The sequence below is a fragment of the Helianthus annuus genome, chromosome 10 (assembly GCF_002127325.2).
Source record: "Helianthus annuus cultivar XRQ/B chromosome 10, HanXRQr2.0-SUNRISE, whole genome shotgun sequence".
Taxonomy (NCBI): Eukaryota; Viridiplantae; Streptophyta; class Magnoliopsida; order Asterales; family Asteraceae; genus Helianthus; species Helianthus annuus.
In genome coordinates, this window is record NC_035442.2 from 101,270,550 (window position 1) to 101,284,163 (window position 13,614).

Consider the following 13,614-nt stretch of genomic DNA (forward strand, 5'->3'; position numbering starts at 1 on the left):
TCCTGCAAGGGACCTGGGTCAAATTTAGTAGGATCTCCTTCAATGCCCATAGGTATTGGATGGCGGGGATCCAAACTCTTTGACCCCCTCATAAGTTAACTACTATTAATACTATAACCCGGCTATTTAGGACTGTATCCCTGCTGACTCAGAATACTTAGTCGAGGGTAACGTCACCGCCAAAAGCGGGGCCTACCATAATTTGCATTAATAACTTAATTCATTATCTTCCAATAATCCAACCCTTTAGGATTGTATCCTTGCTGACTCAAACTACTGGGTTGAGGGTAATGTCGCCTTCAAAAGAGGGGCCTACTACAATAACTAAGATAATCTCTTAAACAAGTGCAAAAGTGCGAAAATAATCAAAGGTTATACTAATACACGAGTCGGATCCAAGTGATTCATCTTGTCTATCTGTTTTTATTTTTATTTTATTTTTGAGCATTTAGTTAGTTTTTATTTTCTTAGTTTAAAAACCTTTTCTAACTTTTTGATTTGATTAGACGTTGAGGATAAACCGGTACTAAAAGCTCTTGTGTCCTTGGACGACCTCGGTATCTTACCAACACTATACTACGTCCACGATGGGTGCACTCGCCCATATGTGTGTTTAGTGTTAGTAAATATCGTGTTTTATAAATTTAAAACTTGGCTAAAAGTGTAAAAAGGGCTTAAAATATACATCAAAAATATATTACACTACACACGCATCATTAATAGTGAGATCAACCTTTTTAATAATGTGATGACTATACAATGATCGATATAAAGGTAGTAAGATATAAGATTGATAAATTTTATACGACTCAACTACTTCTCAATTGATGGTAAGCAAAGAGAACATTATTTACAATAAAAATCGATTAATTTTTTTTTCCTTTGTCACACTTGAGACATATGCTCCTAAAGTAGCAAAATCATTATAAGAGTTATGAAAAAAAATGAAATGATTTTATACTCATGTGAGTGAGTAAATAATGAAAAGCTATGAAGCTTGTTTTGGTTCTACTCGATTCCCTAATATGAATGTGATGATGATCAATTCAAAGGTTATGATCATATACATAACTAAGAAAATTATAATGATGCCACCATGAATATTTGTATGGGAGTATAGCAAATATGGCCAGAAGACTATATTAGAAGTTACTAGAAATGATACTAATTTTCCACAATATTCCATTAAATCAAATATGGTGAGTAACCAGAAGTTACTAGAATATTTATACGTTCACCACATGACATGACCAAATAGGTCATCAAGATAGCATCATAATATGCTAAACAATCAAACATGCTAACCGACACCTTAGCACCTCTAAGTAATCTAAAAACATTGCTCCCAAAATGCCTTATCATATGTCTAGTTAGTTTTTTTTTTTTTTTTTTTTTGTGGTAAATAAATTTTTATTCCCTTCCAAACAATAAACTCCTACAAACAATCCCTCTTATATGGGACCATTAAAATGTACAGCTGTGTGGATTGTGGCATTCATACATGGTTACATGTGAGTTTTAGCTACCCGTATGTAACATATGCCCAACACTATGGAACGTTGTGTTTTTTACATGGTTTAACACTGTTCTTTGACAACCCAATTGTAGGGACCATTGTTGGGCACAATGTGAAATATAGTGAGAGGCATACGTAGCCGAGACGGAATTCGTCTATTGATTATATCAATTTAAAACCAACTGCTTATCACAAATACTCCCCATTACAACTGGTCTCCTTAAGAGAACCAAGTTTCCATTTTTTTATATATATTTTGTTGTGCAGCCTATGTACCAATAGCACCACCATAACATATAAAATGGGATATGTACATCGTATTCCCAGTCTTAGGGGGAGACAAGAAAATGAAAGACTGGTAACATAAAAAAAAATGCATCATATTATATATCGACCCCTGAAGTGGTCAATGGAAATCTGAAGTCCAAAAGAAAGAGCGTGTATTTGCAAATAATAACAAATGAAATACAAGATGCATTCACTAACACAAATAAGGTGACAAAGTCTCATATACCAGCTTAAACTTATCTGCTTGAATGGAAGTACTCACAAAATGATTATCATATTAATAATATGTGAGAGATAAATCGGTTCCAAAAAGATAAAACCCACAAACACAAAAAGAGCAGAGTAACGCAGTTGGTGTAACTCCAAAAGAGGTGGCACATAAAACACCATAAGTGGTTGCATAAAAAACCCCAGAAGTGGTTGCATACTAAACCTTAAAGAAGGTTGTTGTCAAAACCCCAAAAGAGGCTAATGGAGTTCTTAAAGAAACTCTAGAACCAAACAAATATGAGATCGCGATGAATTATGTACAAAATAAGTACAATATGGAACCGTAATGAAACACGTGTAAAATCATATATTTGAATATGCTATAGCAATAGATGTAATCGACGAAAAAGATTACGTATATGGAAACTGTGCAAGAGTGTACACACATAAATAGCCAAAATGGCTAGATGACTTAAATGCCAATTAAATTCGCTCGATAAACTAAACGTTTTCAAACCAGCAGTTCGAACACCCATAGACGTCAAACCAGTAGGTTATAAATGGGTGTCTTTAAATAAAAGAAAACGTAAATAATGAGTTTTTGCGATGTAAGGCACGCATTTCAACATAAAGAATTTTTCAAAATCCCAGTAGTTGATTACGAGGAAACGTATACCCCTATAGTGGATGCGATAATCTTTAGATGTTTAAGCGGCCTCGCAATCTCAGAATGACCTCGGATAAAAAAAACTTATGGATGTCATCACCGTATACATGTATGAGATAATTGCAAATGACATCTGTATGAAAACCCCCTGAAGGATTAAAAAATGCTCAAAGCATTATGAAACAATAACCCCATAGGTGTTATATATATGAATCTTAAAGGAAACTACTCGTATGTGGTACAGTCGACTATACTCTGAAAAGAGAGGTATAATTTTGATAAAATGAGCTACATCTATTTAAAAAGATTTCACTCTTACAGTGATAATGTAAACATCATCGAGAGGGAACTCTCAAACTAAAGAGGAAAATTTTGAATGACCTTTACAAAGTGTAGTTATTCTCGACCTGTAGTTCGAGTATATATGTACTTTTTTTGCTCATCAATCTGACTACATCTAGAAGATGTTATATAGAAAAAGCTCATTCGTTGAGTACATGAACAACTGTCTGATCGCTTGACATAGAAAAAATATTTTTATCAACCCCAAGAAAGGGATGTTGAACTACTTAGTCAAGAAGTACCATACTTAATTGCAATCAGAGCATTGACATATCTTGCAAACAAGACGACATCTAATATTACGTTCTTACTAGATGTATTGGTAAGATTACAGTTCTAATCTCAAATGTTGCACTCTTTTTCCCTTCACTAAGTTTTTCCTATTGGGTTTTCTTGGTAAGGTTTTTAACGAGACAAAATAACTGATCCAGTAGTATCAGTTTATCTTATAGGTCCCGAAGTACTAATTTAACATCATCATAAATCATGTTGTTGATTATGTATAATGTGTAGTGCACTCTTTTTCCCTTGACTAAGTTTTGTCCCATTGGGTTTTCTTGGTAAGATTTTTAATGAGGCAACATATCTGATCCAAAAGTATCAGGGGAGAAAATACGCGCTGCACTCTTTTTTCCTTAGCTATGGTTTTATCCCACTGGGTTTTCCTAGCAAGGTTTTTAACGAGACAACATCACCTAGCGTATTAAAAGGAATAGTAGACTATTATATTTCATCATGTGGATAGTCAAGGGGGAGTGTTATGAATGCACCATAATGCGGTGACTCTCCACATATGTAACCACCATCTATTGGATTACCTTATATGTAACCACCATCTATTGATTACATTTGTATTAATATTCAACCTCTATAAATAGAGGTTTTATGTAATTGGTATTACACACTCAATGAATAAGAATTCTCTCATTTTCTATACTTCTCATTCTCTCTATATTTTCTATATTATCCTTTACATTTTAGATGTTGCTATTAGGCCGTTGTTTTACAAAAGATATAAATTATTACAGTTTTATATAAAAATGTGGTAATTGATGAACTAACTAGTAATAAACTTGTGTGTGTTGCGCCGTACTAAATCGCAAAAAGTAGCTAACATCCATTCATAAGTACATTATTTACGATGTCATAAAATACTCTATTGAGCATGCAAATCCGCTTTTAACAAAATTTATACTGAATCGCGGTACCATTGTTGTTTGGGCGACTTTGGTTAGGGTTGGTAACGAAAAGAATCAATTATATTTGACAAGTTCTATTTTGAACGAAATTTTAATTGAAACAAATAAAATAAACACATTGCAATGATATTTTTGAACTACTTTAGCACGCTGCTTAAAAAAGAAAAAAATAAACCATGTTTCCATAAAATAAATACGTTGCAACGATATATCTGAAATGCTATAAGTTCAAAAAAAGGAAAAAAAACCATTAGTTTTATTAAAAATTAAATATCATAATCTTTTTACCAATCTCAGTGCGGTGAGAATTTGGTTGATATTAGTTTGCTTCATTACGGTATCAATTTGGTACCGACACAAAGGCTCCACGTAAAAAAGAATTCAGTAAAGTATAATTTGCGTCCTTGTAGTTTACATGAAATTACAGCTTGAGTCCCCAATGCCAATATATTACCATACATGTCCACATGGTTTCATTTTCTTACCATCTGAGTCCCTCACTGTAAGGGCGGTGGAATATACCGTTAAATGGCTAACAATAGTGAGGGCTTTTTGGTCTTTTCATCTGAAGACACACCCTAATACCCATTTTTGACCCCCATTTTCACATTCTCCCACAAAAATCGTCTCTTCGTCAAACCCTTGAACCCAACTACTTCGATCATCTTCTCCTATCAACTCCAGTGACAATGGTGGGATTGACAGACGATGCGACAATGGATACCAGATGTGTGTCTGAAGTAAGTATAGTTAATCTTGATATTCTTAGTCATAAATTTTCCAAAATTATTGTTTTTCTGAACTTAATATTCAAATGTTGTAGCCGGTATGCCACCCTTCACCATGTTGTTGTGCATATAAAAATAAAAAAATGCCGCAAGCACAAATTTACATGAGGTGTAAAAAAATTATCTCGCCGTAACAAAATTTACATAAGCATATATATATATATATATATATGTAAGACCTTTATTCTAAATTAATAATTCATATATTATGTAATGCATTTAACATACCGTTAAACGAAAAACATCGACAAATGATGATTTATATATAGTTCAAACCTTCAAACGAGGTTTACTAGCGTTTCAAAACCATATTGTTAACACAAACCATACTTGGCTTTCAAACATGCAAACCATATTTACAAAAGTTTGATAACACAACACCAAAGTGTTTTGTGACAAAAGTAATCGTTTTCATTTGCGGGAGCTACTTTTTGACGCGAGTTCGGTTCTATAACTAGGCTTGATCACCATCCGTGAGTCCATTCCTTTACCTATAACCAAAATTTATCAAAACATTAGTTATTTGAGCTTATAATGTGGTTTAACAAGTTCCTAAAGTCAAAACACATCAATAAAACATGTTTGCAGGTCTGGGCTTCTGTCGCGGGGCGCGACAGGGGAAGCGAATTCCTTCGTGGGCCGCGAGCTGCTCTCGCGTGTCTCGAGAGTGTCAAGTGTCTCCGTCGCGTGGCACGGGGGTCACTAATTTCAAGCGGATTCAGTTTACAATCCTGCATTTTCCCAACTATGATATCTTTTACTAAAATGGACATAACTTATCAGATATTGATCCGAATTGGGTCACGTTTCTTCCTACATGATCGTAATTCGACCCTCTACAACATAGAATCAAAATCTATTGTCTTGATTTACAAATTTCTCAACTTTTAGGCTATCGGAGTTATAATTAATTAATAGTTATTCGACCCGTTCAGATCTATGACTCATAAATTTACTTTATGACTTCAAAACTTCTATAAGAACCATACATATCAACATATCTATATTTACGGCATATTATGTATAAAGTTTATGAGCCAACATCGATGTTTATATCACCTATTTGACTTGTTTAACTTACTTAGCGACATCCATCGCCTTAACTCGCCAAAGTTCATTACTTTGGGTTGTTTTGACTCGTTTGATTTCAATAGCGAAATCCATCGCTTTATTACAACCAAACATATATTATTCGAGTCATTTTGACCCGTTTAAACCTTTAAGCGGAATCCATCACTTTTACTTTTGTACCTTATCGAAATTTTCTGATTTTTCTTGTTCGGTTACTACATACGAAATCCTCCATTTAGTAATAACCAAACATCATAACTATGTAATTATTAATCAAACAACTAAACATAAAACAATAACGAGATTTTACGAAGCGTATGGCCGCGTACCTTTAAAGCTTTCCTTTCAACCGATTATCCTCTCCTCCTTGATTACTAGATGATCCACCCAAATTGCCTATAAAATCCAAATCGGACATATCGCTTAGAATTCATATTTCTATATTCGATATCCAACGACTATAGAAATCAATTGAGTGATTCTTTCATATAATTCAATATTTCAAGATTCACTTAGACATTTTATCAAACATCTTAAAGGCGAATTCATTACAATAACATTATCATGTTCATTATTAATGACTTTAACCATGTTTAAGCATAGTATTTCAATTCATATGTCAAAATACCATAATCATACTTAAACTTATATCTAAACTATCAAGTAACAATAAATCATTCTTATAATTCAAATGTTCTTCATCCTTTTCATAAAACCCATATAATCACCCTTACCCATATGATAACCATTGAAATCAATAGATTATAACATGAATCTACAAATTTCATGTCTAAGACTTGTTCTTAGACCTATAATCATCCTAATTTAATCATAACATCAATCAATTCTCCAATAATTTCAATTATGAGAATTCAAGAATAATCAAAACATCACCACACATCAGTTTACACATACCTTGTAATCTACTAAGTATGAGAATCACGAATTCAGCCTTGAATTGATTTCAATTCTATTTAGTTTCTTTGATTTTTATGAGATTGAAGTGAATTTAGGGTTTTGAAGGTGAGCTCTGTTTCGTTGTCTGTGTCTGATCGACCTGGGTAACACAACAACTTTCAAGAATGTCAAAGTTAGTCCCTCTAGTTTATAAGTTATGTAAAATGGTTAGAATCATTTGATTCCTATCTTTTTTATGACAAGATTTTAACTAGGTTAATTATTCCTAGTTTTAAATCTCACTATCGAATTTTTTCAATATGTATATATATATAACTATACATGCAGGGGAAGGTTCATTTGAGAAGAAATTTAATGTGAGAAGAAAAAGAAGAAAGGGCATAATGGTAAAACAATAAATAGTTTATAACTCTTTCTATTAATTATGTTATCTCTCATTAATAAAGCAAAAAACATTTTATCCTACACATTTCACAATCTATCCTACATATATCTTACACTAACTGAAATTTACCCTACGCATATCTAAATTTATCATACACATTTAAGAATTTATCCTACACATACTAAAATTTATCCTACATGTGTCGAAAATTGTCCTTCACCCTAAATTATTTTATCTTGAAAAAGTATATTTAAAAGGGAGTTACAAGTTTAATTAGTTAGCTAATTAATTACAATTAGAAATTTACCTATATGCCCTTATTAATAACATTACATACACATATTAAATGAAGTAAAATGAAGCATTTCTATTGGTTTAAAACTTATTTTTTTTATTCTTACAAAAATTTTCTTCTCATTTGAACCCTCCACTATACACGCATATATCATTTATTATTTTTAGGGGTGTTACAATATATATATATATATATATATATATATATATATATATATATATATATATATATATATATATATATATATATATATATAGTGAGGTTCATTGGGGAACATTAAAAAAGGGGAACAGTGGGGAACCGACTCAAACGAACTCCGATTGGACTCATTCCAGCGGCGTTGGAACCGGCTCGTGGAACCCTAACTAGGATCTCTTAACCCTAAACCCTAAATCATAACCCCTAAACCCTAAATATATTAGGGTTTGGCTTTTAGGGTTTAGCTTTAGGGTTTAGCCTTAGGTTTAGCTTTAGGGCTTAGCTTTAGGGTTTAGGGTTTAGCTTTAGGGTTTTGGGTTTAGCTTAGGGTTTAACATTAGGGTTTAGCTTTGGGTTTAGCCTTTAGGGTTTAGCTTTTAGGGTTTATAGTTTAGATTTTACGGTTTAGCATAGGTTTTAGCCTTATTTTTTAGCTTTAGGGTTTTTAGAGTTTAGGAGTTAGGATTTAGGGTTCAGGGTTAAGAGATCTTAGTTAGAGCTCGACGAGCCGGTTCCAAGAATGAGTCCAATCGGAGTTCGTTTGAGTCGGTTCCCTGCTGTTCCCCACTTTTTTAGTGTTCCCCAATGAACCTTCCCCATATATATATATATATATATATATATAGGGATATACATACACTAATCGGCAGTTGTCTTAATTGTTTAGTTTTATGTGCCTTATGTCCAAGGCTTGATGCAAAACTACTATTAAGTCTGGGGTCTCATTGGAAGCAACCTCTTTACTCCTACGGGGTAGAGGTAAGTTTTTCTACATCTTACCCTCTTTTGACCCTATCTTAGCTTTGCCATTGGTGAGATTTACTGAGTATGATGATAATGATATATGTAGGAAGGATCAAATGAGAAGAAAATTATTGAAAGAAGAAAAAGAAGAAAGGACATATTGGTAAATTCCTAATTTATTTATAACTCATCTTATTAATTTTTCTCTCTTTAGAGCATTCACATCCATTCCACCAAATGTTGTTAGTGGAGTTGTTATAGTATAAAGAGTATAAAAAGTGGTTGTGGGTGGAGAAGAGAGAAAATGTTACTGTTCATCTGTATATTTGAGGGGACACTGTTTACCCCCTATAATTTTTTAATATATTTTGAAAGTGGTTGTGAGTGGAGGAGAGAGAAAATGTAATGATAAAGGTATAAAAATATTATTTAATTGAAAATGAGAGAGAAAATGTAGTGTTTTTTAGTGTAATTTAGGGTGAAAATATGAGGGAATAGATGTGAATGCTCTTAATTAATTAGTCAACTAATCATTAATTATCCTACATATAATCTACAAAACCTACACATATAAAAAATTTCCTACATATACCTTACACATTATAGAAATTTATCCTACACACCTCGAAATATATGCTACACACCTCGCAATTTATCTTACACACACTACACGAAAAGTGACCGTTAGAGACTAAATTATTAGGGACTGATATATCAGTCTCAAATACATAATATCCAGGACTGATTTATCAATTACTAATAACATTAGGGACTGATTTCTACACTTCATAATTTAGCGATAAAAAATCAGTCGCTAAAACCTTGATGCCTTATTTGAGACAATGTTTCAGTTGCAAATATGTTTGCGCCATATAACATTTTGGAGGGTCGTTTATAGGCCACTGATTTTTAGTCTCAGATGTGTTCCATCTTTAATGAAAACTGGTGCAAATGTATCAGCAACTGATCTTTAGTCTCTAGTATGAGGGGATATATTAAAGAGTAAAAATCAGTTCTTAATATTCCAAATATCGGATCAAATTTGGACTGATATTCAGTCTTGAACGCCTTTTAAATATGAAATGATTAAGGGTTGATTTTTAGTATTCAATTATTCAGCAATGATAGTATCTATTTGGCAATGAAAGTATCTGAGACCGAAAATTTAGTCTTGAGCATCTTGTAATAGACCTTATTTCAAGTTTCAATCTATAAAACAATTAATCAAAATGGTAGGGTATGTGTCGATTATGGAGACCGAATATTAGTCCATATTGGGGCGTTATCAAAAGTTTAATTTAACTATTAATCGATTTCCAAAAAAAAAAAAATAACTATTATTTTCAAAAGTTTGCATCCAAAGTTATGTAGTGCTGATTGATAGAACTATACTATGCATCCAAAATATATAAACACTAAACTAAAATAATAAATTGGATCTTAAAGCTTAAATTCGGCCTAAAAGATTATGTAACTCTTTAAGAGTTGGTATTAAGTAATAAAATCAGCTATGGTCCATCATGATTAGTAAGACCTAGTACGATCAATTAATAAAATCTGTTATGGTCCTTGAACTGAGCGGGTTTTACTACACCGCACTGTCGTGCCTTGGGCGAGTGTTCATGGGCTTCATCCCTAGGTGAGGGTTTTCCCCGGTTCGGAAGACGAGTGTATCCCGATGTGGTGAATTTCACCAGTAGCCCATTTGAATGATTCATTGGCCGTTAAAAAAAATATATACAGGAGTATAACCTTTGTTGTTCAAAATTAAGATATTATGCGATTAATAAAGGCCATACCTGATTAGTTTGGTTGATATATAAACGAAAGTTATGAGAAAATAAAATAATATTGTCATTATTTATAAATAGTGTTATGTATAGCTAAATATTTTTTTTTAAATCCTTTTATATTTATGACTGAATTTCATCATTTCTTAAGTTTAATACTTTTTTATAATATAATGGATAGTTTCTTTATATATGTTTTATATTTTTTTATTGTTATTCTTATTTTTGATCCCTCCCCAAATCACTCAAAAATTTAGATTTCCCACTGTTCTCAAATTTCAAAATTTTCATCCTTTGCCTCCGTCATCGCCCACTCCAAATCCCTAATCGATATTCTCTCTCCGCTCGGTTCCTATCCACATCCCCTAACTGGATAGTCGAGTCCTCCTATCACTTCCATCACCGATGAATCGCGACTTAGTAACCGACCACCCACCACTACACCACCATACGACCCATCATTACCACTGGAATCATTGTCGCTCAAATGCTCACTAGAGCCCTGGTAAAGTTTGTTTTTTTTTTCTCTTAAATAACCCTGCTTAGCTTCTACTATCAACCATGTTCCAATCGACCTCTTTGTAAGTGTGTATACGTTATGAATAGTTCCATTTGTTTCTGTTGGTCATATTTGGTTTGCACACCCTATGTTTTCTATTTATTTTGTATGTTTGAGGGTTAATGTTTTCTGTGATATTGTTTATAAGTGAAAGGTTTGAAGTTGCACACCAACTGCTCGATTAAATGCTTTATCCAAGCTCACATTTATGCCATATGCCTCTTTATGAGATAAGTGAATCTCCGATATCTTGTTTTTCACTTGTACTTTTGATTTGCAGGTTGTGAAGACTTGATAAAAAGGAGATACCTTTTAAAACTGAATTAGAATTATGGTTTACAGTCAATCATTTATATTTTTTTGCTTGTATAATTTTTAGCTAGTTTTGGTTGTTTTTAACGTCCCTACTTTTAATAAATATAATCATTTTGACCAATTTGAACAATTTTCTTTTGAGGGGCTAAAGTTTATGATCTAGCTGGTAATGATTAAATGTTGCTGCTTATAAATTATAACTAATTCAGCTTAATCACTTTTAAAATACATCAGGGGAAGCTGCTCACAATGGGTTGTTGTTTTGAGTTCTGAAGGATTCATTGAGTTATTTTACCCTAAAAAGTAAATTATCTAAAGGATTCATTAGATGATAAATAGATTATATTTCTTATGTAAATTTGTGAGAGTTAAGAAGTGCCAAATATTTTGAGATCATAGTGGATTATTTAGAGAAGTTACTATTATAGAAAGTGTTATTAATAATCTTGTTTGTTGAATATTTAACAAATTTTTAATGTTTACATTTGCAGTGCTTTTGCGGTTGAATATATACAACTATTTACTTTGAGTAATTTACTCGAGCTCGGCTCGAAACAAGCCGAGCATGAGCCTCAAAACAAGTTTGTTTAGTAAATGAGCCTGAACCTGAGCTTCGCTTATCGAGCTTGAGCCAAGTCAAGCTTGAGCTTAAAAAATCACCTACGTGCCAAGCTCGAGCTTTAGAAACAAAGCTTGAATTGAGCTTAAGCTATCATAAGTTAAGTTAAACGAGCCTATTGAGCTCGGGCTTGACTCGACTCATTCACAACACTAAGTAAACTTCATGAATAGATTTTTTAACTGGTTGGTACTGTATTCTTGCTTCATCAAAATAGCTACCATGGAGGTTAGTTCAACTCTATTGTCCTTTAAGTAAGCATAAAATTTGTGTCTCTTAATGGCTGTTATAGTCATTGACTTGTTTGCTTTTCATTATTTGGCGGGAAAGTTTGGAACCCGAAACCATAAAGAGAACATCAAATCAAATCTATACGGTGATCATATTTTTCTTATATTTAGTGAAGATTCTTCTTTTAACGATAGCAAATCAATTTTTTTTTGTTTTTAACATTTGTTATGTATGAGACCATTATTTTAAAGTATAATCTCACATATATAGTTTTCATCAACTTTTAAAGTGTTTATCTCAATTGTCATCATGCTTGTTACTACTTAGGGTGGACGGGGTACTTCTAGCTCAACCCACACCACCATCTAGTAATCGGGCACTTGTTTAATCTTTTTTGATTGAACGACACTTGTCTAATAAAATTTAATATATATATATATATATATATATATATATATATATATATATATATATATATATATATGCTATTTATTTTATATTCTACTAAAATATGGTACGTTGTTCTTGTCATCTAGGTACATTACTTAGAACATTGCATTCCACGATTCTTAAGTTAAATACTCAGGCTTGTGAGTTACTCCACGAGTTTAACGTTAGTTTGCATTTTAATGTGTTGATAGGATTTCAGCAACTCGTTTAATTTCTTATAATCATCCTTTAACAGGTTGGGCATCAAAGGTGTCAGAAACTCATGTTGAGGGCTACACAAAGGCAATGATCAAGGTTACAATCTGGTTTTAAACTTAAAAGAAGCAATGTTTGGTTTTGAAAAAGATATCAAAGTAACTTGTCTTGAGAGTCGTGGACGTTGCAACGAGTCTTGTGCCAAACCTAGGACTAGTGCACCCAAACGCACAACATGTGGTGATCAAAGTCAACTTGTCTCTTTAGCTCTATTTGCGGAATTTTAGCTCCTTGTGTTTGTAGAATTTATAGATTGTTGTAATTTTTTTTGGAATATAATAAATGTAAATTATGTTTAGCAATGTTTTTGTAATAGATTGGGTTCTGTTCATTTTGTAGTAAAGCATGTTGGTACTAAAAGTAAATGTTATCTAATACTGATCTCTAGTCTCTAAAAACCATAACTGAGACTAAAATGACATGATATTTGAGATTAATTTTCAGCCTTTAAAAGAAACATATTAAGAGCTGAAATGATGCGATTTTAGAGACTAATTTTCAGTTTCCGTAACATCTTATTAGAGACTAAATTAACATAGAATCATGAACCTTATGAAACTGTTAGAGACAAAATAGACATGATTTAAACAACTAATTTTTAGTCCCTAAAGAAATGTGTAGGCGACTGAAATATTGTAGTAACAGAAACTGATTTTCAGTCATGGGAAAAATGCATTGGAGACAGAAATGATGTGGTACAAGGGTACATATTTATGACTGAATTTATATGTATTGAAGACTGAATGATAGTTCATGTTGGTTCCGTACAATGGG

At 32.5% G+C, this 13,614-nt stretch overlaps 1 long non-coding RNA gene across 1 annotated transcript; it reads left to right on the forward strand.

Moving 5' to 3' along the window:
• Positions 1 to 10,644: 10,644 nt before the first annotated feature.
• Positions 10,645 to 13,138, forward strand: LOC110885226. Its single transcript, XR_004869502.1, has 2 exons — positions 10,645 to 10,916; positions 12,821 to 13,138. It is a non-coding gene; the product is annotated as an uncharacterized LOC110885226 (long non-coding RNA).
• The last annotated feature ends 476 nt before the right edge of the window (positions 13,139 to 13,614 follow it).